The 13,149-nt window shown below is 43.0% G+C and overlaps 1 protein-coding gene and 1 pseudogene across 1 annotated transcript in view; one reads left to right on the forward strand and one right to left on the reverse strand.

Annotated features, from left to right (window-relative positions):
• The window catches only part of NUDT3 (nudix hydrolase 3), a 101,795-nt gene that overhangs the window by 35,837 nt on the left and 52,809 nt on the right, over window positions 1–13,149 (forward strand). The window lies entirely within an intron of this gene.
• LOC139013258 (acyl-CoA-binding protein pseudogene) lies at window positions 7,075–7,428 on the reverse strand (annotated as a pseudogene).

Raw genomic sequence — 13,149 nt, forward strand, 5'->3', positions numbered from 1 at the left:
ATTTTGACAAATGTATAGTAACATTATCCACCATTATAGTATCATATAGAATAGTTTCACCTTCCTAAAAATCCTTTGGCTTTTGCCTGTTCATCTCTTAACCCCTGGCAACCACTGACCTTTTTACTATGTCCATAATTTTGCCTTTTTCAGAATGTCATATAGTTGGAATCATACAGTATTTAGCCTTTTCTGTTTGGCTTCTTTTACTTAGTAATATATATTTAAGGTCCCTCCCTCCATGTCTTTTCATGACTTGATAGTTCATTTCTTTTTCGTGCTGAATAATATTCATTGTCTAGATGTACCACAGTTTATCCATTCCCCTACTGAAGGACACTTTGCTTCTAATTTTGGCAATTATGAATAAAGCTGCTATAAATGTTTACATGCAGGTTTTTGTGTGGACATAAGTTTTCAACTCCTTTTGGTAAATACTAAGGAGCATGATTACTGGATCATATGGTCAGAATATATTAATTTTGTAAGAAACCATAGTGGTTGTATTGTTTTGCATTCCCACCAACAATCAATGAGCGTTCCTGTTGCTCACATCTACCCCAGCATTTGGTGTTGTCAAAGTTCTGGATTTGGGCCATTCTGATAGGTGTGTACTGGCATCTCATTTTTGTTTTAATTTGCAGTTCCCTAATGACATTGAAGCTGAGCATCTTTTCATATTCTTATTTGCCATCTGTATATTTACTTTGGTGAAGTGTCTGTTTAGATCTTTTACCCATTTACTAACCAGGCACTCATTTTCTTATTGTGACTTTTATGAGTTCTTTGTAAGTCCTTGATCAGATATGTCTTAAAAAAATTTTTTTTGCTTGGCCAGTGTGGTTCAGTGGTTGAGCCAGAAGATCACGGTTTGATTCCTGGTCAGGACACATGCCTGGGTTGCAAGCTTGATCCCCAATAGGGGGCACACAGGAGGCAGCTGATCAATGATATTTCTCTCTCATTGATGTTTCTCTCTGTCTCTTTCCTCTCTAAAAAAACCCAAAATCAATAAAAACATTAAAAAAATATATGAAACAGATCAGATAAAATTTAAAAAAGATCAGTGGAAGAGATGTTCTAGGAAGAGCAGTAGTCCAAAATTTAGCTCTTTAAGGGTTAGCTTAAAAGAAAAAGGGAAATGTGATAGGAATAATGGTTTTTTAGTGGAGGATAAAATAACACACGTAAGTAGTCAAGAAATTGACTTTTGGACATTACATTTTAGCATGCATTTATAGAGCAAATTCTCATACCTAGGGAATTTGAGTGGTACAGTGACAACATCTTTAAATGAGGTTTGTAAAAGATGCAGAAGTGTTCTTTATTTGGTTATTTATAACTAGAGGCCCGGTGCATGAAATTCATGCACGGGTAGGGTCCCTAGGTCTGGCCGGCGATCAGGGCCATTTGGGGCCTTCCAGCGGCCGGCCAGGGCCTTCCTTCATTTCACACCGCCCCCTGGTGGTCAGCGCACATCATAGCGAGTGATAGAACTCCCAGTCTCGCAGTTGAACTCCTGAGGGGACAATTTACACACACACAAACACGCCAGATTATTATGACCACCGGACGTTTGTAGGCAAATTGGCTATAATTTCACGCTGAAGTTTCTGGAGGGCCAGGCCATTATAAATAAGGAAGCAGGTTGTTTACCACAACAGTAGAAGTGATTTTTTTCTGAAGATATGGGTAAACAATGTGATTTAACAGCCTTTGAATGTGGGATATATACATATATACATCTACACTAATAAAAGACAAAGATGCTAATTAACCATACCTTTGCTACGCCCACCAGCCAATCAGAGCGACTATATGCAAATTAACCCAACCAAGATGGTGGTTAATTTGCATATACCGGCTGGGAGCAAAGACCGAAGACAACGTAGAAGGAAGCCAAGCACTGCAGAAGGGAGCAAAGTAGAGGTGGCGGAGACAGGAACGGAGCCAAGGTGGTGGAGGCGGGAGCGAAGCCAGGGGGCAGCGGGCGGCGGCGGGCAGCGGGAGGATGCAAGAGGCGGCGGGAGGTGGGAGGGAGCCGAGGCAGCAGAGGCAGGAGCGAAGCCCTATTCTTGCAGGAATCTGTGTGTGTATGTATGTATACACACACACACACCCCCTTACCTAATAATAGACAAACATGCAAAATGACCATAGTTTTCCTACGCCTTAAGCCACACCCACCAGCCAATCAGTGCGACTATATGCAAATTAACCCAACTAGATGGCGGCCAGCAGCCATGGAGCTGGAACGAGCAGGAGGCTTGCTTGCTCCAGTGATGGAGGAAGCCAGCCTGCTGCCGGCTCTGAGCTCCACTCAAAAGCAACAAAGTTTCAATTATAGAAGGTAAATAAACCCCAGATACCTGCTTCCAGTCGCCATGGCCACGAAGCTGGAGCAAATAAAAAAAAAAAAAGGAAAGGCTGGGAGCTTCAGTCACCAGGGGGCTTGGTCAGTCTGAAAACAGCCATCAGCCCTTCACCCAGGCTGGCCAGGCAACCCAGTGGGACCCCCACCCTGATCCAGGACACCTTTCAGGGCAAACCAGTCGGCCCCCACCCGTGCACCAGGCCTCTATTCTATATAATAAAAGGGTAATATGCACATTGACCCTAACAGCAGAACGACTGGGAATGACTGGTCACTATGACACACACTGACCACCAGGGGGCAGATGTTCAATGCAGGAGCTGCCCCCTGGTGGGCAGTGCGCTCCCACAGGGGGACTCTACTCAGCCACAAGACGGGCTGCTGGCTGCCAGTGCAGCGGTGGTGGTGGGAGCCTCTCCCGCCTCCTCAGCAGCGCTAAGGATGTTCGACTGCAGCTTAGGCCTGCTCCCCACTGGCAAGTGGACATCCCCCGAGGGCTGCCGGGCTGCCAGAGGGATGTCTGACTGCCAGCTTGGGCCCAATCCCCTAGGGTTCAGGCCTAAGCCTAGCAGGTGGACATCCTCTGAGGGGTCCCAGACTGGGAGAGGGCATAGGCCGGGCTGAGGGACCCTCCCGAGTGCACAAATTTTTGTGCACCGGGCCTCTAGTATGTGTGTGTGTGTGTGTGTGTGTGTATGTGTGTTACACACACATACACACACACACACACACAGAGTGGCCAGATTTATGACCACCCCATCAGTACTTCGTTGGGCCACCTTTTGCCTTCAATACTGTGGCGATTCTTCTTGGCATTGACTCCACAAGATGTTGAAAGGTGATGCTAGGAATCTGACACCATTCCTGATGAATAGCACTGTCCAGTTCTGTGAGATTTGATGGTTGTGGAACCAGCTGCCTGTGGACTGAAGGGTCCCAGATTCGATTCAGGTCAAAGGCACAGGCCCAGGTTGCGGGCTTGATCCCCAGTGGGGGGTGTGCAGGAGGCAGCTGATCAATGATTCTCTCATCATTGATGTTTCTCTCTCTCCCTCTCCTTTCCTCTCTGAAATGAATAAAAAAATTTTTTTAAAGTAAGGTAGAAACAGTGCATATAATGAGTTACTATTGGGTTAAAGAAGAAAGAAGAGAGTAAGTATTTATACTCATGCATGCTGGAATATCTCAAGACGTATTCAGAAGAAGCACCTCTGGGACATCAGTGGGAGACAAGCCTTGCGCAGTTTGTGCTATTGAACAAGTAGATTCTAGACACATACACCTGTGTAAATATAGAGCAATAGGGTGTTAATGCTGAAGGGATTGAGAGATTATTTGGACCACCTCATTTTAAAACTGGGAAAGCTAGAGAGAGAGAGATCTCCCCCTTCTCCAGCTTGTGTGGCTGATTGGTGTAAGAGGCAGAACTGGAACCCAAGTCTCCTGGCTGCCCTTTTCTATGAAGTAGAGAGCACATAACTGCGGTTTAAACTTTAACATCTTTTTTTTTAAATTTTTTTTTATTTTTATTTTTTTTTTAATTAAATCTTTATTGTTCTGATTACATTTGTTCCTCTTTTTTTCCCATAACTCCCCTTCTCTCAGTTCCCGCCCCACCCTCCGCCGTCACTCCCCACCCACTGTCCTCATCCATAGGTGCACGATTTTTGTCCATTCTCTTCCCGCATCTCCCATTCCCCTCCCCCCCCCCCCCAAGAATAGTCAGTCCATTCCCCTTCTATGTCCCTGATTCATTGTAATCACCAGTTCATTCTGTACATCAGATTATTTATTCACTTGATTCTTAGATTCATTTGTTGATAGATGCGTGTTTGTTGTTCACAATTTGTATCTTTACCTTTTTCTTCTTCCTCTTCTTAAAGGATACCTTTCAGCATTTCGTATAATACTGGTTTGGTGGTGATGAAGTCCTTTAGCTTTTCCTTATCTGTGAAGCTCTTTATCTGACCTTCAATTCTGAATGATAGCTTTGCTGGATAAAGTAATCTTGGTTGTAGGTTCTTGGTATTCAGTACTTTGAATATTTCTTGCCATTCCCTTCTGGCCTGCAAAGTTTCTGTTGAGAAATCAGCTGACAGTCGTATGGGTATTCCCTTGTAGGTAATTGAGTCTCTTTCTCTTGATGCTTTTAAGATTCTCTCTTTGTCTTTTGCTTTTGGCATTTTAATGATGATGTGTCTTGGTGTGGTCCTCTTTGGATTCCTTTTGTTTGGGGTTCTCTGCACTTCTTGGACCTGTAAGTCCATTTCTTTCACCAGGTGGGGGAAGTTTTCTGCCATTATTTCTTCAAATAGGTCTTCAATATCTTGCTGTCTCTCATCTTCTGGTACCCCTATTATTCTGATATTAGTGCGCTTGAAGCTGTCCCAGAGGCTCCTTACACTATCTTCACACTTTCGGATTCTTTTTTCATTTTGCTTTTCCAGTTGGGTGTTTTTTGTCGAATCTTTGGTTTGATTCTTGTGCTCCTCTGGTCTGCTATTTGGTATAATATTCTTTATTTCAGTCCGTGTATGCTTACTTTCCAATTTCTTTATCGTAGCATCGAGGGTCTCATTAGTTTTCGTGAGGCTCTGCTCAAGTTTATAGCAAGCCCTCAAAATTTCGATTCTTAGCTCCATATCCTCCATTTCTGTCATGTTTTTTTGTCTCCGCATCTTTTATGCTTTCTTGGTGCACCCCCTTGTGGTCTTTGTGCGCAGTCTTGTTCTAGCCAAGCCTTAATTGTTGTAGTTAACACTAGAGGGATTTGACCACCAGGCCGACTGGCTGTGAGAATCAGCTGTGTGGAAACCGTCTGTCTTCTGGAGAGGCGCTAATCCAGCCTTTGCCTGAGGCGATCGGCAAATGGCTGTGCGCAGGGTTTGGGCGGGGCGGGCTCAACAGGGCGGGCGGAGGGAGCAGTTATGGCCGCTCTCAGTCCCGTTCCCAGAGGCTCTGCTTCTCAGAACCCCGGCAGCCGCTGCAAACCTCGGAGAGAAAGCTGCCCTCAGGTTCCAACTGATGCCGGATAATCCCGCTTCTCCCGTTTGAGTCTGGGTCCCTAGAGACTCGCCGGGATCTGGAGCCCAGAGTCTGAGACTCACTCCCGACCGAAAACGACAACCGCGCCCTCAGCCACCAGCCCGCTTTCGCGGGCACCTCGGTACCTTTGTATTTTCCACACTGCGCCTCCTCTGAGCCTCGGTTTGCTGTTCTCTTTCCTTCTAGTTGTAGAGTCTCTCTTCAGCCAGCCTTCCTGTGGTTCTGGGTGATGTCCGTTCCGTCTTTTAGTTGTATTTTTGAAATGGTTGTTTGCGGCAGCGGTCTCCGGTGTTTACCTACGCCGCCATCTTGGTCTCCGACATCTTTTTTTTTTTAATTTCTTTATTGGTTAAGGTATTACAAATGTGTCCTCATCCCCCCATTAACCCCCCCCCCCCACACACACACACACACTCATACTCTCATCCCCCTGTTGTCCGTGTCCATTGATTTGGCTTATATGCATGCATACAAGTCCTTTGGTTGATCTCTTCCCCTTACCCCGACCCTCCCCGAAACTTTGACATCTTGAATAAGATTGAAACGCAGTTAACGTGTTGATGCTACTTTGGGGACACAGTACCTGCCTTTTTACAGTCTATTCCTATCATTCTAATACTGTGTGTGGGGAAATAATGTAGTTTATGAGCATCAGGAATGCTGTTGCTGTATCTCTGTTTTAATGACCTCCAGAAATGTGAGTGTTCTAAATATTTCATTCACTCCATTTGGCTTTCAGAAATTTTCTAAGGAATAATGCTTGGCATTCTTCTTGGTCAATTATAAGTCTTATATGCTTGTTCTAAAATATTCACGCTATACACAAGGTTTTAAAGTGAAGTGCCTCCTCCTCCTCAGTGCTGCCAGTTGTACTGTACAGAAGAAATTATTATTTCTTACATGAATGCTTTCAGATGGACATTATTTATTTTTAAATATATTTTTATTCATTTCAGAGAGGAAGGGAGAGAGAGCGATAGAAACATTAATGAGCTTGGCCAGTGTAGCTCAGTGGTTGAGCATCAACCTATGAACCAGGAGGTTGAGGTTTGATTCCCAATCAGGGCACATGCCAGGTTTCAGTCTGGATCCCCAGTGTGGGGTGTGCAGGAGGCAGCCAATTGATGATTCTCTCTCATCATTGATGTTTTTATCTCTCTCTCACCCTCTCCCTTCCTCTCTGAAATCAATAAAAATAATATATTTTTTTAAAAAGAAACTTGTGATTCAAGCTTCTGAATCACAAGGGAGATTGCCATTTTCCTCCTCAAAACCAGGGGGGATTCCCAGTTGCCATAACTCTTTGGTACGCTCACCATATGAACTTTTTTTTTCCAATCCTCACCTGAGGATAGTTTTTCCATTGATTTTTAGAGAGAGTGGAAGGAGGGCATGTGCCCCAACTGAGGCCAGGGATCAAACCTGCAACCGAGGTAAGCGCCCTTGAATGGGGATTGAACCGGCAACTCTTTGGTCTGCAGGCTGATGTTCTAACCACTGAGCAACCAGCCAGGGCGCCATATGGACTTTTTTTTTAGGTAATAAATGCAGTTTTAATTGATCTATAGATGAAAACTACTCCACAAGGTGAGTAACCATTTCCGCTCCTTAATGTTAGAGCCATATCCTGGACAGTATTCAGGAAAAAAGTTAATTTCATTATTTCACTTCATCCGTGGTATTAGAAAAACAAGGCATGATTATCAGTTTAGATGACATGCATGGCTGGCAGCCAAACCCAGTCCCTATATTCCATATTTTTTCTTTAGTTCTTCTACTTGGTTGATGTACACTTTCATGGCGTCTTCCTTGGACGTCCCTTTCAGCTCATTCCAGGCATCCCACTTGGCCTTGCCTTTGAGGTCCAGCATCCCAGGCCGCTCTGTGTTTATGTCCCCCACAGTTGCTTGTTTGTAGCGGTTGTAGGTGAATAGCATCTCATCGTCTGCTGGCTGGGTCTTGAGGTGCTTAACATCCTCAGCAGCTTTGTCGAACTCAGCCTGAGACATGCTGGCGGGGTAGGTGCAAGGACTGCAGGAGCCGGCGAAGGCGGCGAGGAGCTGGGAGAAGTAGCGCAAGACGCGTCTCCATATGGACTTTGTATACTGATCTCAATCTAATTTATCAGCCTCCTCTGTTGCCCTCTTCCTCCTTCCCATCATGCACCCCACACCATAGCAGACTCTTGAGTTTCTCAGCATCTCCTGGGTACCGTTTCTGCACCTCTTTACTATTGCAGTGGCCTTTGCCCTTTTTTTCTGGACTCAAATTCCTCCTCTACGCCCAGCTAAAATGTTCCCTCTTGAAAAGTGTTCTGGGACCCTCTCAGTATCTGCTTTCCTCCACATTAGTTCTTATCAACATGATGTGGCTTCTCAGGCCCTTCCTTAGATCAAGGGCTAAAAAACTTTTCCTATAAAGGACCAGAGTAGACCTTCTTGGCTTTGTGGGCCACGTGATCTCTGCCACAACTGCTCAGCTTTGCCATTGTAGCTGGAAAGCAGCCACACACTGTAGTATATGAATGAGTTTAGTCATGTTTCAATAAACTTTACTTATGGGCACTGAAATTTGAATTTCATATAAATTCACATGTCAAAGTATTCTTTTCTTTTTTTTTTTTTACTTTTTTCAACCTCTTGAAAGACTATTCTTGGGTCATGGGCCATACAAAAACAGGTGGTAAGCTAGATTTGGTCTGTGGAGCACAGTTTCCAGTCCTTGCATTAGACAGTGGGCTGTTCAAGGGCAAACTTTATATATTTTTGTACATCTCTGCCCCCCCCACACTCACCTCCATGCCTTAGTTCATTTCTCAGCAAATAATGACTGGACAGCAGTTGTTGATGGAATAAATGCTCAAGTAAGGAATTACCTAAAATATGGTAGTTTCTAAACAAATGTGAAAAATAATAGAGCTTCATATTGAGAATTAGTAATCTTTTTTTGTTTGTCTTGTTAATCCTCACCCGAGGATATATTTCCATTAAATTTTTTTTTTTTTAGAGTGAGAGAGTCGAAGTGAGGGGGAGAGACAGAGAGAAACATTGATGTGATAGAGACACATCAATTGGTTGCCTCCCGTGCCCCAACTGGCGCTGGGGATTGAGCCTGCAATTGAGGTATGTGCTCTTGAGTGGAATTGAAACTGGACCCTTCAGTCTGAGGGCCGATGCTCTATTCGTTGAGCCAAACCGGCTAGGGCTAGTAGTCATTTTAAAAATATATATTTTTTTATTGATTTCAGAGAGGAATGGAGGGGGGGAGAGAGATAGAAAAATCAATGATGAGAGAGAGACATTGATTGCCTGCCTCCTACACACACCTTACTGGGGACCAGGCCCACAAACCAGACATGTGCCCTGACCGGGAACCATGACCTCTTGGTTCATAGGTCCATGCTCAACCACTGAGCCACAGCAGCCAGGCTGGTAGTCATTTATATATATATGTTAATAAACATTCTCAGAAAAGAGTGTAAAAAGGTTGCATAATACAGAGGAGTACCCCTCTATGTATATGACAACTCTGCCAGGAAAGATCTAGTAAATAAGCAAATAACTCTGCACATGGGAGAGGACATTGAAAAGTGCTCCAAATCTTTGATTTGAATCAAAGATTATCAGCGGTTCTCAACCTGTGGGTTGCGACCCCTTTGGCGGTCGAACGACCCTTTCACAGGGGTCTCCTAAGACCACCCTGCATATCAGATATTTACATTACGATTCATAACAGTAGCAACATTACAGTTATGAAGTAGCAACAAAAATAATTTTACGGTTGGGTCACAACATGAGGAAGTGTATTTAAAGGGCCAGAAGGTTGAGAACCACTGGGTTAGATGAAAATGCCTCTCCACCTGGCCTGAAGAAAACTGTCGTGGCTTTTACCCAAAGGCAGTTATGTTTTCAGAGGGTGTTCCATGTGGGTTTAGCTACGTCATGGACCCAGTCAGGCATGTAGACTGTGGTCTGAACCCTTTCTGTGCCCTTAGCCACATCACCAAATCATCTAAGGCTCACTTTCCTCATTTCTATAATGGCGAGAATTATATAATACCTGGCTTGCATGGTTGTTTGAAAAGTAGAGAGTGCAGTGAAAATAGAATATGTAAAAAGCCAGCACATGGCTTAACGTGGGCACTGAATAAATACTCCTGCGGCTGTAATTATCTCTGTATTTCCCCTTGGTATTAGTCTGTTTTCTTTCAGTATTTACAAGAGTTGTGGGAGGGGGTTAAGGTTTATAAGAACACATTCGATGTTCCAGTAAGTTAGAGTCAAACAGTATATTTTCAGTCTTTGTTTTTATTTTTATATAACCTGCAAATATGGTCAAGTTTACTCGTTTCTTTAATCTTCTTTTTAGAAATAAAAAAGTCATTGAATACCAAGCCACATAAAGTGTGCTTATTTTAATATTTAGACATTTATTTGAAAAGACAGAGCAGGACACTGTCATTAGGAAGTCTAGTACTATACTCCATACCCTTGGACTTATACTGAAGAACGATATCTGTGTATAATAGTTTGTGTGTGTTAAACCTTTTCATATTGCTCTTAAAATACTTGTTGCTTCCAAAGTAAAAATTATTAGACTATCTATTCACAGCACAGATACAGTGTTTCTTTGGACTAGGCAGGGAATTTCCTTTTTTGTTAAATAAACAACCTGATTAAAGTGAAGGGCTGTTTATGAGGAGTTTTGTAAACTGTTTATGTCTGCTTGTTCCTCCTTGTAACAGTATTTGAGCTCCTGTGTAAGAAAAAAAGTAGCTAAGGGGTATAATGGCTTTAAAACTCTAGGAACTGAAACTACTAATGCTTGGCCCTGTGATAATTCACTGGTTTAATTTGAAAGGTTATTTCACCTCCTACTCAGCTTTACTCTTCTTTTAAACATAGGGTCATTATGCATAAGAACTGTGGCAGCTGTCTGTAAAAAAAAAGAAACTCTTATTTATCTGGAATCCAAGCAAGTACAGATAATTATTCACTATTATGTTGGTCTTATTTTTAAGAAGGGACACACAAATTACTAGAAAGAACTTGTCTGTAGAAGCAGTCTGCAGCGCATATCACAGATTTGATAGGGTGCAGCCCTGTGCCATCTGGGATACCAGAAGGGCTCTCTGGCAGTAATGGCAGGCCTGAGGGGCTGTCAACTGGGACATTACATTGCTGGAAATGAGATCATGTTAGGTGCATTACTGCATGCAATTTTCTGGGAATTAGTAATCTATCTAAGATGTATTACCATAGATAACCTAATTTTTAAGGAAAATATTTCCAGAACTTCAATAACCTGGGATACCTGGAATAGATCTACCACTACTATACTCTTGGTGGTGGGAATGGAAACTTGCATGACACCAAGGGTAGGTAGAGGGAACGGAGATGGCTCTTTTAGTTAGAGCTCTGCAAATGCGTGTATTCCCCCTGGTTTGTCTCATCCTGGCTGGAAGAGTTTAAGACTGTTGTTTTCCAAATCTCAGTCTCCTTCCCTCGTCTTAGCTCCAGTCCACATATATGGTTGTAACTAGAAGTATTCATTAGACATCTCATTGAACTATCAAATTCCTGTGTTCAGAGAACAGCCAGAACATGGGGGAACTCTAGGAAGAAAGACTATATATTATTATAGAAAATCAATGGATTAACCCCTTTTTCTACTTTTTCTTCTGGAATCTTTTTTTTAAGGGTATTATTTGATTGATTGATTACTGATTTTTTATTTTTATTTTTTTTAGGGACAGAGAAAAAGAAACATTGATATGAGAGAGAGAGATATCAACTGGTTGCCTCCTGTACATGCTCTGACCAGGGATCAAACCGGTAACCTTTTGGTGTACGGGATAACGCTCCAACCAACTGAGCCACCCTGCCAGGTCTCTTCTGGAATCTTCCCTGCAGATTAGATAGATATGGCTTTAACTGCCATTGTCTAGAGTTGTCTTTGGAGGACTTTTAAAATAAAAACTTTTTAACTTGAATTAACAAACAATTACATTTGGGCTTATTTTTCTTTTGACAAGGAATTTTTTAATTTTTTTATTAAATCTTTATTGTTTAAATTATTACATTTGTTCCTCGTTTTTCCCCCCATAACTCCCCTCCACCCAGTTCCCACCCCACCCTCCGCCCTCACTCCCCACCCACGGTCCTCATCCATAGGTGTACAATTTTTGTCCAGTCTCTTACCGCATCCCCCACACCCCTTTCCCCACCTAAGAATAGTCAGTCCATTCCCTTTCTATGTCCCTGATTCTATTATAATTACTAGTTCATTCTGTTCATCAGATTATTTATTCACTTGATTTTTAGATTCACTTGTTGATAGATGTGTATTTGTTGTTCATAATTTGTATCTTTACCTTTTTCTTCTTCTTCCTCTTCTTAAAGGATACCTTTCAGCATTTCATATAATACTGGTTTGGTGGTGATGAACTCCTTTAGCTTTTTCTTATCTGTGAAGCTCTTTATCTGACCTTCAATTCTGAATGATAGCTTTGCTGGATAAAGTAATCTTGGTTGTAGGTTCTTGGCATTCATCACTTTGAATATTTCTTGCCATTCCCTTCTGGCCTGCATGGTTTCTGTTGAGAAATCAGCTGACAGTCATATGGGTATTCCCTTGTAGGTAACTGAGTTTCTTTCTCTTGCTGCTTTTAAGATTCTCTCTTTGTCTTTTGCTCTTGGCATTTTAATGATGATGTGTCTTGGTGTGGTCCTCTTTGGATTCCTTTTGTTTGGGGTTCTCTGCGCTTCCTGGACCCGTAAGTCTATTTCTTTCACCAGGTAGGGGAAGTTTTCTGCCATTATTTCTTCAAATAGGTTTTCAATATCTTGCTCTCTCTCTTCTTCTGGCACCCCTATAATTCGGATGTTGGTACGCTTGAAGCTGTCCCAGAGGCTCCTTACACTATCTTCGTATTTTTGGATTCTTTTTTCATTTTGCTTTTCCGGTTGGGTGTGTTTTGCTTCTTCGTATTTCAAATCTTTGACTTGATTCTTGCAATCCTCTAGTCTGCTGTTGGGAGTCTGTATAATATTCTTTATTTCAGTCAGTGTATGCTTAATTTCTAGTTGGTCCTTTATCACAACATCGAGCGTCTCACTAGATTTCTTGAGGTTCTCATGAAGTTTATCGGTGGTTTCTAGAAAATTCTTGAAAAACCTTAAAAGTGTGGTTTTGAACTCTATATCCAGTAGTTTGCTTTCCTCCATTCTGTCATTTGTGTCCTGTTTCTTTGTCTCGGCATTTTTTATGCTTCCGCTGTGTCGATAGAGTGGCTTTCTGTGCTAAGTGTCCTATAGGGCCCAGTGGCTCAGCCTCCCCAATTACCTGAGGTAGGCACTCTTGGTGCACCCCCTTGTGGGCTTTGTGCACAGTCTTGTTGTAGTTAAGCCTTGATTGTTGTAGGTATCACTGGGAGGATTTGACCTCCAGGCCAATTGGCTGTGAGAATCAGCTGTGTCTGCGGTGGGAGAACTTCTGTGCTGAAGACACCCTTATGGGGCAAGACTTGCTTCAGTGGGGCTTTGGTGCTCACTGATTCTGCCCCCTGAGTGTGTCCCTTATGGATCTGAGGAGTTGTAATTGGATGTTCCCACTCTGACCACTGGGTACACTGGCTCTTGGATCTAAGGGGGTGCTAATCTAGCCTCTGCCTGAGGCTACCCAGCAGAAGCCAGCTGTAAAGCAATGCAAGTTGCCCTGGGGCCTTGGGG

This window comes from Myotis yumanensis, unplaced genomic scaffold (assembly GCF_028538775.1).
Source record: "Myotis yumanensis isolate MYYU_CA2020_CCGP unplaced genomic scaffold, mMyoYum1.0.hap1 SCAF_6, whole genome shotgun sequence".
In the NCBI taxonomy this organism is placed as follows: domain Eukaryota; kingdom Metazoa; phylum Chordata; class Mammalia; order Chiroptera; family Vespertilionidae; genus Myotis; species Myotis yumanensis.